Genomic DNA, 11889 nt, shown 5'->3' with positions numbered 1-11889 from the left:
CCCGGGGTAGGTAATATGGTCGTGACGAAACAGTAATAAATTCAATTTTATCGTCACAATACATTTTCTTTATCTGACAGTTATTGGGGTGGCACCCATTTGTTGTTAAATATGTGCACACCCCACCCCCAGTTCGTTTATTTACATTAGTCCGATCTCCTCGAAATAGTGAATATTGTTCAATATAAAACATGATGATGGTATGTGAGGAGATAGCCAAGTCTCTGTTAACGCTATTATGGAGGCTTGACGATAGTCACTATTAAAACGACACAGTGAAAACAGTTCATCAATTTTATTTTTCAGTGATCTTACATTACCTGTCACTACACAGGGTAAAAATGGACGAAAAGGCCGTCTGTTAAATTTTGTTTTTATTCCTCCCTTTCTCCCCCTCTTTCTTACTTTAATAAACGATGTGTCAATAGTGGGTGGTGGGGGTGACACGGGTTGGAGGGATCGGAGAGTCTCTGGAGTATAAGTTATCGATGAGTCTTTTCCAAGGATTCAAACTATGCGCCGAACGAGACTCGAATCCAGGACCTTCCGATCCGAGAGCGAGTGTCATACCCCACTTGACCACATAGCCGCAAAAAAAAACAAAAACAAACCCCGACAACTGCAAAGCTGCCAGTCAGAGAGTGACACCGAAAAAAAGGTTATTAATTTGAACTCCCAGAGGCGTAGGTAAATATAGTACCAGTCTATCCCTTCCTCTGTTCAACAACCATTTCGGATAGGAATTTCTTTTTTTATTTTTAATAGAAAGAATAATAATTGAGCTTTTATATAGCGCAATATCCACTAAATGTGCTCAAAGCGCTTTACAAGGGTTCCCTGTTCAACAGCAACATTTAACATGTTGACGGGACATGCCGCCTGTTAGGCGATATTACAATTTTTCGGACAAAGATAACGCTGTTAACGGCCAGGTACTCATTTTACACCTGAGTATGGTGAGAGAATGTGAGTAAAGAGTCTTTTCCAAGGACTCAACTATGCGCCGAGCGAGGCTCGAACCCAGGACCTTCCGATCCGAAAGCGAGTGTCATACCACTAGACCACATAGTCCGCGCAAAGAAAACAGAAAAGAAAGAAAAAAGAAAAGTACCGTCAACCGGGGTTACTTAGGCAATCCGGGGTTACTTAGGCCACTTAGTAGAACAAAAAAGGTTGCTTTATAAAAAGTTAAATTCACGAGTGCTTATTAGATCTATTGGGTTCTAATTATTTAAAAGACAAAAGCTACATGTAATTTATCTTTTAAAATAAGCAATCTTGTTTTCAGTAAGTGGCCTAAGTTACCCCGGGTGGCCTTAGTAGACCCAGTTCACGGTACACAATTGGATTCAGTTGTCTGATGTCACACCGCACGGCAACGGCGGCCATCTTGGTTCTAAACAAAGAAAATCATTACTTTTTATTCTTCATGCTGGCTAGAACTTTTCATATGCCTTGTGATCAGTTGTGTAAAAGTCAAAACATGATCAAATTTATGGGGGGGGGGGGGGGAAGGGGGGGGGGATTTCCTCTGGATACGCTTTTATGCTCGCCGGAGAAATATTTCATAAGGGCGTCCGCCATTGTTCCGATAGTGTAGAGCCAGTGTTACTAAGTTACCATACGTCATTAGGAAGGAAGTGACGTTACGACTGTTGAAGCCTATTAATAATGATATATTTTATGGCTGAGAATTCAATGTGAGAAAATGTCTAAAATAAACACTTCAATACAAACCAGATATAGAAGAAAAAAATAATACTACTAATACGAAAAAAGAATAAAAGAAAGAAAAAGAATAAAAGAAAAAAAAATTAAAAAACAAAACAAATGAAATAAAACTTTAAAAAACAAAAAAAAATTGGCAGCGGTGGGATTCGAACCCACGCCTCCGAAGAGACTGGTGCCTAAAACCAGCGCCTTAGACCACTCGGCCACGCTGCCTGTTGACCACGTCTATGTTAAAATTAATAAATGATAAGCTAATGTTATGCGCCTTGCCAAAAAAAAAAAAAAAATAAACAAACTCACAATATCAGCTCGCTGGATATGGATAGAGTGCGCTTGGCCAAGGAGTTCACAACATTGCCATCCGGAAGTGTAACGGACCAACACACAAACTCTGTGTAACCATGAACTTTTATAGTCTGGTTTTTACAGTTTAGTGAGAACAACTCACAAACGCGGATGGCAAAAACCATAACAAAAGCCTGAGTGACGTCATCTGCATACTATCTATTATCAACCGACAGATATAGCTGTGAGTAACATTGAACGTTTATATAGATAGTATGCGCTTGGCTAAGAAGCTCATAACATTGCCATCCGGAAGTATAACGGACCAACACACAAAACTGTGTGTATCCATGAACGTTTATAGTCAGGTTAATACAGTTCAGTGAGCATTACTCATAAACGCGGATGGCAAAAAACAATAACAAATACCTGAGTGACGTCATCTTCGAACCATCTATAGTCTGATTGATTGAATATTATAGTGAGAACTACTCATAAAATTGGCTGGGTAGAGCAGTCGCCATCGTTAAGTTATAGATAGTTCGAAGATGACGTCACTCAGGTCTTTGTTATTTTTTTTTGCCATCCGCGTTTATGAGTACGGTGAGAGAATCTGAGTAAAGAGCCTTTTTCCAAGGACTCAACTATGCGAGGATCGAGCCCAGGACCTTCCGATCTGAAAGCGAGTGCCATACCACTAGACCACATAGCCGCACATAAAATTATATCAAGCAGACTGTAGAGGTTTAAGGTGATACATAGTTTGTGTGTTGGTATGTGATATTCGGCCGACGGATGTTATAAGTATTTCAACTAAACACATTGCATCAATATCACTTTTACAACTGGATTCAGTAGTCTGATGTCACGCCGCCCGGCAACGGCGGCCATCTTGGTTCTAAACAAAGAAAATCATTACTTTTTATTTTCAAGCTGGCTAGAACTTTTCAAATGCCTTGTGATCAGAATGTGTAAAAGTCAAAACATGATCAAATTTTTGTGTTTTTTTTTCCCCTCTTGATTCGCTTTTATGCTCGCCGGAGAAATATTTCATACGGCGTCCGCCATTGTTCCGATAGAATAGAGCCAGTGTTACTAAGTTACCATGCGTCATTAGGAAGGAAGTGACGTTACGACTGTTGAAGAGTATTGGAGGGCAATATTTTTATGAATCCTGTGGTAGAAAAATAAAAATTTAAATGTATCAGATTTAAAAAATAGAAATCATAGGGTTACGAATTAACCTTAGTAGGACAAAGATGAATTGAAAAAAAAAAATATTGGCAGCGGTGGGATTCGAACCCACGCCTCCGAAGAGACTGGTGCCTTAAACCAGCGCCTTAGACCGCTCGGCCACGCTACCTTCAAACACTGAGACTATTGTTTATCTATATAGTTAAACTGTCGAGAGCTGTAAATTATGATAAAGCGCTGAAATGAGAGAACTGTTTCACCATAGATTTCATTTTTATTTTATTATTTGTTTTAGTTTTAATTCTCCACCCTGCATTTGTTATTTCCCCCACTACCCCCTCCCTGACGCCCCCCCCCCCCCCCCCCCCCCCAACCTGTGACTGTTACGTCGCATGAAATTAATGTTGATTTCACTTAATGCCTCAATTTAATTGGTGGTACGCATTTACGTAAAATATACATAGTTCTCCCCGCCAGATTAACTTTCCCACAAACATTCATAATGTGTAACCTTTAACTTTTATAGATATAACGAAGTTGACGTCACTCAGGTCTTTGTTATTGTTTTTTGCCATCCATTTTTATGAGTAATTCTCACTAAACTGTATTAACCAGACTATAAACGTTCAAGGTTACACCACATAGTTTTATGTGTTGGTCCGTTATATTTCCGGATGGCAAGTTTTGTGAGTTTCTTAGCCAAGTGCACTTCATTTATAGATAGTATGCGCTTGGCGAAGAAGCTCACAACATTGCCATCCGAAAGTATAACGGACCAACACACAAAACTGTGTGTATCCACGAACGTTTATAGTCAGGTTAATACAGTTCAGTGAGCATTACTCATAAACGTGGATGGCAAAAAACAATAATAAAGACCTGAGTGACGTCATCTTCGAACTATCTATCTTCTAACTGATTGAGTTTAGTGAGAACTAATCACAAACTGGAGGTCAACAAACAATCACAAAGAGCAGAGTGACATCAGCGTCATTCATTTTCTGCTAAAAATGCTGGTTACGTCACATTGTTTTATCTGTTACTCCAAACGTTATTTTGTTATTTATTTTGTCATTATGATATGTTTCTCTTTATTATTATTATTATTATTATTATTATTATTATTATTATTATTATTATTATTATTATTATTATTATTATTATTATTTTATTATATTATTATTTTATTATATTATTATTTTATTATTATATTATTATTATTATATATATATCATCATCATCATCATCATCATCATCATCATCATCATCATCATCATTATCATTGTCATTATTATTTTTACTATTCTTATTGTTACCATTATTATCATTGATGAAACGCCACACAATCTACACATCAAAGCTGTCAACACAGGAGTTCGTTGTTTTGACTTCAGACAACTATAGATAGTTCGAAGATGACGTCACTCAGGTCTTTGTTATTGTTTTTTGCCATCCGCGTTTATGAGTAATGCTCACTGAACTGTATTAACCCGACTATAAACGTTCATGGATACACACAGTTGTGTGTGTTGGTCCGTTATACTTCCGGATGGCAATGTTATGAGCTTCTTAGCCAAGCGCATACTATCTATAATTCATTGTCCCAGTTTAGATCTGACAGGCAAAACTTGGTAAACATTATCATTATTGGCTGAGCTGATTATTGTTATAGATAGTGTGTACTTGGCTCAGAAGCTCATAACATTGCCATCCGGAAGTATTACGGACCAACACACAAAACTGTGTGTAACCTTGAACGCTTATAGTCGGGTTAATACAGTTTAGTGAGAACTACTCATAATAATAATAATAATAATAATAATAATAATAATAATAATAATAATAATAATAATAATAATAATAATAATAATAATAATAATAATAATAATAATAATACACATTTATACAACGCTCAATCTCGTGTAAAACACAAGCTCTGGGCACTTTACAATATAAATTATCAATTTTAAGTGAAAAAAAAAAATAATAATAATTCATAGCCAAATCAAGGATTCATAGAGTCAATAAAAACTTAATATAAACGCGGATGGCAAAAAACAATAACATAAATACCAAAGTGATGTCATCTTCGAACTATCTATAGATAGTGTGTGCTTGGCTAAGAAGCTCACAACATTGCCCTCCGGAAGCATAACGGACCAATACACAAAATTATGTGTAACCTTAAACGTTTTTAGTCTGGTTAATACAGTTTAGTGAGAATTACTCATAAACGCGGATGGTAAAAACCAATAACAAAGACCTGAGTGACGTCTAGTCCATAACTATCTATAAGGTTTCAAGGGAAAAACTGGGCACCAGGCCCTGGTCTATGGTAGATTCGTTTATCACGTGGTGTGTATGAAACAATACTGGAGAGAGTAGAAAGATAAATACACAAGAAAATAAATAAAACACCCACAATAATTAACCCGTCTCGACTGAGGATGAAACCTCAGACCTCCTGGTTACCAGCGGGAGAGTTAGAGACTGTGTCATGTCAAGAACCCTTTCCAAACACCTTCTCGGCTTTACGTCCTGACAGCAGGATTCGAACCAGGAATCTATAATTGACAAGCTAGGTGTCATACCACTAGATCACAAAGCCCGTTGAATACTTTATCAAAACGTTTTTGTATTTTTTTTTACCCTTGATGATGTTTTTTGTTTGTTTTTGATTTTGTTTTTTTCTTTGTTTTTTGTTATTCTTTTGCTTTCTTTTGTTTTGATCTGTTTTTTTTTTTTTTTTTTTTTTTTTTGGGGGGGGGGGGGGGGGGGGGGGGGTTTATGGAGGGGGAGGTGGGGGGGGGGTGAGGGGTTGTCTGTTTGTTTCTTTTTTTAGATTTTGTTTTGTTTTGTTTTGTTTTATGGAATACTTTTTGTGTCTCTTTTACTGTTTATTGTTTGTTAGTCTAAAGGTACTTTTTTGTTGGGGTTTTAAAAAAAAAATTCTTATTATCTTATTATATTTATTCATCTATGTATTTATTTCTTTTCTTGTTCATTTATATATCTGTCTCTGTATCTATCTATCTATTTATTTACTTATCTATGTATTTATTTGGTATTCATAGGCAGCAGCAGGACCTGTGTGATGTCAGGGTGACCCAGGTACTAAAAATAGACTCGAATGTCAGAATTACAAAATGTTTTCTAAAGATAACAACAACTTATTTTTTCAATAATTGAGACTTAAACTTGAGCATTTATATAGAGCAATATCCACTAAACGTATTCAAAGCGCTTTACAAGGGGCCCTTGACCAACAGTAACACATAATGTTAATATAGAATAATAAAAATGATAATAACAATAATATATAATAATAATAAATAATAATAATAATAATAATAATATAATAATAATAATAATAATAATGATAATAATGATAATGATCATGATGATGATGATGATGATGATGATGATAACGATGATGATAATAATAATAATATAATAATAATAATAATAATAATAATAATAATAATAATAATAATAATAATAATAATAATAATAGTAATAATAATAATAATAATAATAATAATAATAATAATAATAATAATAATAATAATAATAATAATAATAATAATAATAATAATAATAATAATAATAATAATAATAATAATAATAATAATAATAATAATAATAATAATAATAATAATAATAATAATAATAATAATGATAATAAAAATAATCTGCATATTTCTAAAGCGCCCTTCGTCGAAACCACAAAGCGCGAGAACGAGACATGAAGCCCGTTAGGCGATAGTACAATGACTGAGACGATTGATGACTGTCATAAAATAATTATCAAACTACAACTGAAGTCTCCGTGTTGTTGTTTTTTTTTTTTTTGGTCATTTCAACAGCTCTTCTGACTTGCCATTGAAATTGTGTAAGCTTGTTCATTTGGATATATTACTGTATTGGGTGGGTGTGTCACAAATGTAATGTCAACACCCCAATGAAACAATAACACACCACTTGCTTGAATGTCAACCTCTTGAAGACCTGAGATGCACATTCCTCCCACCAAATCCAAGCATCAGTAACACACTTTATAGTCACCTGGAACAACTACAAAAGACGTCTAACTTCTACGTCACGGCACAAGACCGAAGGGCTAGAGCTCAGGTGGTCGCTGGTTCGGTAAGTAAGTAAGTAAGTAAGTAAGTAAGTAAGTAAGTAAGTAAGTAAGTAAGTAAGTAAGTAAGTAAGTAAGTAAGTAAGTTACAAATTATGTACGTCGGGATGGTTAGGGGTGGCGTGGCTCAGCGGTACGGTCTCTGCATCGTACCCGAAAGGTACCGAGTTCGATCACCCGCCGCCGCTGTGCTGTGTGGCCTTGAGCAAGTCACCTCGCCCTAGCTCAATTTGAGGCGCTGCACTGCGGCTGACACCTGGTTTATTCCTCTCTTCTCTTGGAGTAGACCCCAGAGAAAAATGTCATCTATGGGATGAATAATTTTTTCGGACAGAGACAACGCTGTTAACGGTCAGGTACTCATTTTGCACCTGATTACTGTGAGAGAATGTGAGTAAAGAGCCTTCTTCAAGGACTCAACTATGCGCCGAGCGAGGATCTAACCCACGACCTTCCGATTCGAAAACGAGTGATATACCACTAGACCACATAGCCGCACAAATGGAGAAATTTCCGAACGTTATGAGAACTTTTCGTGTCAATTTAAAAACCTAATGTGTGTCACAGAAGGCCATAATGATTTTGATACAGAGCGAGACATCACCTAACACCATCCCACACCGTATAGATAGTTCGAAGATGACGTCAATCAGGTCTTTGTTATTGTTTTTTGCCATCCGCGTTTATGAGTAATGCTCACTGAACTGTATTAACCCGACTATAAACGTTCATGGATACACACAGTTTTGTGTGTTGGTCCGTTATACTTCCGGATGGCAATGTTATGAGCTTCTTAGCCAAGCGCATACTATCTATAAGGAGGATACAGATTTTTGTAAACAGGTGCATGCGTAAGCTACTCAGAATAAAATGGATTGATAGAATTAGAAATGAAGAAGTATGGAAAAGAACACAGCAGAAACCAGTGGGAGAGGAAATAGGAAGATGACGATGGAGGTGGATTGGACACACACTTAGAAAGAATGACTCAACTATAACAAAGAAAGTATTGGACTGGAACCCTCAGGGCAGAAGATCAAGGGGAAGGCCACGAGGAACATGGAGAAGAATTAAAGAAGCTGATATACAGAGAAGTGGTAAGACCTGGAATGAGATTAAAAAAAAAAAAGTTAGCTCAGGATAGGGAAGGATGGAAACTGTTTGTCTGTGGCCTATACCCTGACCCAGGGTGAAAACGGTAATGATGATGATGATGATGATGATGATGATGATGATGATGATGATGATGATGATGATGATGATGATCCCACACCGTACGAATTATGGTGTGTTTATCCTCCGTACTAAATCCGTAACAACATGGATTGGATCGGAGGCGTGGGTTCGAATCCCACCGCTGCCATGTTTTTTCTTTGTTTCTTGTCTTCTGTCTTTCTTTCGTTTTCTTTCTTTTTATCTGTGCTGATTACCAAACAATAATATATTCCAAAATGTCATTTAAAAAAATAATAGCAAAAGAAAAAAAATCTAAATTTTAAAAAATAGCGCTCCAGAAAATTTTTTATAATTTTTTTTTTTGTTTTTAAGACATAACATTATGACCAGCACAGATAAAAGTAAAAGAGAAAGAAAGAAAGACAGAAAAAAAAGAAAGAAAAACAGAAACAAATAAAGAAAAACAGAATGAAGGAGAAAAGGAAATGATGGAGAAAAAAAAAATATATTTTAAAAAATTTGGCAGCGGTGGGATTCGAACCCACGCCTCCGAAGAGACTGGTGCCTTAAACCAGCGCCTTAGACCGCTCGGCCACGCTACCTGATGGAATTGGTGTTTTATTCTTGTATATATAAACACTGAACGTTAATTAATGACGGCATTATCAAATGGTTGTGAACCTTGAATTTTTAAAAGATTTATTAATTTATTTATTGGTTTATTTGTGGGTTTGTATATTTACTTATTTATTTATTTAGCTATTCATGTATTGTTGTTTTGTTTTCCTTTTACAAAAAAAATATTTTTTGGTGATGTTCATCTTTTAAATGTTTGTGAGATTTTGGATGAATATTTTCCTGAAGCCTCAAATTCAAATCAATGACATAACAAAAACATACGCCATGTTCGTATCATTATTTTATCGCACGTGTGAAAGAAAGAGAGGAAGAGAGAGAGAGAGAGAGAGAGAGAGAGAGAGAGAGAGAGAGAGAGAGAGAGAGAAAATAAGTAGGAGTGAAATACCTGTTCAATGTTATAGTTATCATTTAACGTTATAACAAGTGTAACTAAATGACAAATTGCCATATTTATGGACAATAAAGATCTATTATTATTATTATTATTATTATTATTTATTATTATTATTATTATTATTATTATTATTATTATTATTATTATATAATTATTATTATTATTATTATTATTATTATTATTATTATTATTATTATTATTATTATTATTATTATTATTATTATTATTACCGTAGTGTGACTATAGCCTGCATGCGTGTATAATGAAAGATTTGCTATATTATATTGTATAACTCAACGTAATTCAAAGCTGCTAGAAGTTGTGGACTGTAAAAAGTCATAAAATAAAAATGAATGTAACAGGTTCAAAATAGAACAAAACACCAAATACGGAACGTTTCGGGCTCAAACCCCTTCTTCAGCCAACAATAATAATAATAATAAAAAAACCCAATGAATATAATATAATATATACATTAATAAAGACAAACAGAAAAAAAAGAAGATCGACACCAGAGCAATATTGGTTCGGTCCCCTCTATATAAATATTTTGGAATGAGAACCATTTAATATGTTTCTCATTTCTTGATTTTTATGTCGTGCCGACTGTTTTTGTTATTCCTGAAGAAGGGGTTTGAGCCCGAAACGTTTGGTATTTGGTAACTCCAGCACAGACAAAAAGAAACAGAAAGAAAGAAATACGGAAAATGAAGAAGAAAAACAGAAAGAAAGAAAGACAGAAGAAGAAAAAAAAAAAGAATGAAAGAAAGAAAAACAGAATGAAAGAGAAAAGGAAATGATGGAGAAAAAAAATAAATATTGGCAGCGGTGGGATTCGAACCCACGCCTCCGAAGAGACTGGTGCCTTAAACCAGCGCCTTAGACCGCTCGGCCACGCTACCACGCTGTTTGAGGCTGTTATAATCATTTTTCTTTGAATGTTATAGTGAAATGTTGTTTTTTTTTTTCTGTCTTTCTTTTCTGTTCCTTTCAAACATTTTTATATAGTCTGTTTTTTTTTTTTTTTTTTTTTTTTTTTTTTTTAAGTCTCTTTCTTTTCTATCTCTTCTCACTCTCTCTCGCTCTCTCTCTCTCTCTCTCTCTCTCTCTCTCTCTCTATCCCTATCTCTCTTCTCTCTCACACACTCTCTCTCTCTTTCTCTCTCTCTCTCTCTCTTCTCTCTCTCTCTCTCTCTCTCTCTCTCTCTCTCTCTTCTTTCTTTCTCTCTTTCTTCTCTTCTTTCTTTCTCTCTCTCTCTCTCTCTCTCTCTCCCCCCCCTCTCTCTCTCTCTCTCTCTCTCTCTCTCTCTCTCTCTCTCTCTTTTAATTTTCTTTTTCTTTTTTCTTTCTCTCTTTTTCCTTATTTTTATTTATTTATTACTGTGTATTTAATCCTTCAAAATTTCTCTCTCCCTCTCTCACTTTTTTTTATTTTTTGTTTTGTTTGTTGTTACTTTTACAAGAGGTGACAAATTCAAAATTGACATTTCAAGCTGTAAATATATAATTAGATAGTACACGATTCTTTCATCTCTTTATTCATTAAACGAGTAATTTTTATCGTGCCCAATAACACTATGAACTTTCGAGTCTCTGTGATATTGTACGATAAAAATATAACGAGTTTAATAAACACACAGAAATGAAATATTCCGTTTATTCTACCCCTGCAAGTAAGATTGTTAGATATTTTGTAACCAAATGGTATGGTATTAGGACTTCTATTCACCATACTTTGTATCTTTCTCCATTTTCTAAAATGACAATTTGACTCAAAACTAAAAACGTTGGATTTGTATTCATGCGCAGAAAAAGATTATATTTAATTACCAATCAGCTGTCTTTTTACACCTAATTTCACACCAATAAAATGGGCGAAAATATTCTGCAATCGTTGAATACATTTTTATTCAATGCGTTCAAAGCATTATTCCACGATGACGTATTTACTAAGGAATGATAGGGTTTTCCAACGAGAGGGCTGGAATAAAAACATCTTGATCTGAAAAGTGAATATGAACCAGTACAGAATATATATATATATATATATATATATATATATATATATATGACTTAAGACCTTTCGCTTCCTAATCATCCGATCGGGACGCCTCGGCTGACTCTATAATCATCTGTGTCATTTCCTTCCACAGTTCACGGTCTTTTGCTGTGGATGCTGAGTTCATAAGGTCTTCCTTTGATTTTAATTCTTTGTTATTTTGAAGGCGTTTTAGGTCTCGATTGAGGACAGTATAAATTGACGTGGTGGGTGGTCTACCTTGATATTTCTTGTGTCCAGATGGGGGTGAAAAACGTATTCGTGGGCACT

The 11889-nt window shown here is 35.0% G+C and overlaps 4 non-coding genes across 4 annotated transcripts; all 4 read right to left on the bottom strand.

Moving 5' to 3' along the window:
- Positions 1–1862: 1862 nt before the first annotated feature.
- Positions 1863–1944, bottom strand: Trnal-uag (transfer RNA leucine (anticodon UAG)). The gene has a single exon. It is a non-coding gene; the product is annotated as a tRNA-Leu (tRNA).
- A 1353-nt stretch (positions 1945–3297) lies between these two features.
- On the bottom strand, positions 3298–3379 carry Trnal-aag (transfer RNA leucine (anticodon AAG)). Its single transcript has one exon. It is a non-coding gene; the product is annotated as a tRNA-Leu (tRNA).
- Positions 3380–9047: 5668 nt separating this feature from the next.
- On the bottom strand, positions 9048–9129 carry Trnal-aag (transfer RNA leucine (anticodon AAG)). Its single transcript has one exon. It is a non-coding gene; the product is annotated as a tRNA-Leu (tRNA).
- Positions 9130–10380: 1251 nt separating this feature from the next.
- Trnal-aag (transfer RNA leucine (anticodon AAG)) lies at positions 10381–10462 on the bottom strand. The gene has a single exon. It is a non-coding gene; the product is annotated as a tRNA-Leu (tRNA).
- Positions 10463–11889: the final 1427 nt, after the last annotated feature.

Source organism: Berghia stephanieae, chromosome 2 (assembly GCF_034508935.2).
Source record: "Berghia stephanieae isolate SIO BIC M18660-M18661 chromosome 2, UCSD_Bste_1.3, whole genome shotgun sequence".
Taxonomy (NCBI): domain Eukaryota; kingdom Metazoa; phylum Mollusca; class Gastropoda; order Nudibranchia; family Aeolidiidae; genus Berghia; species Berghia stephanieae.
The sequence above is the reverse complement of the archived record's forward strand: the minus strand, read 5'-3'. Positions and strand labels throughout refer to the sequence as shown.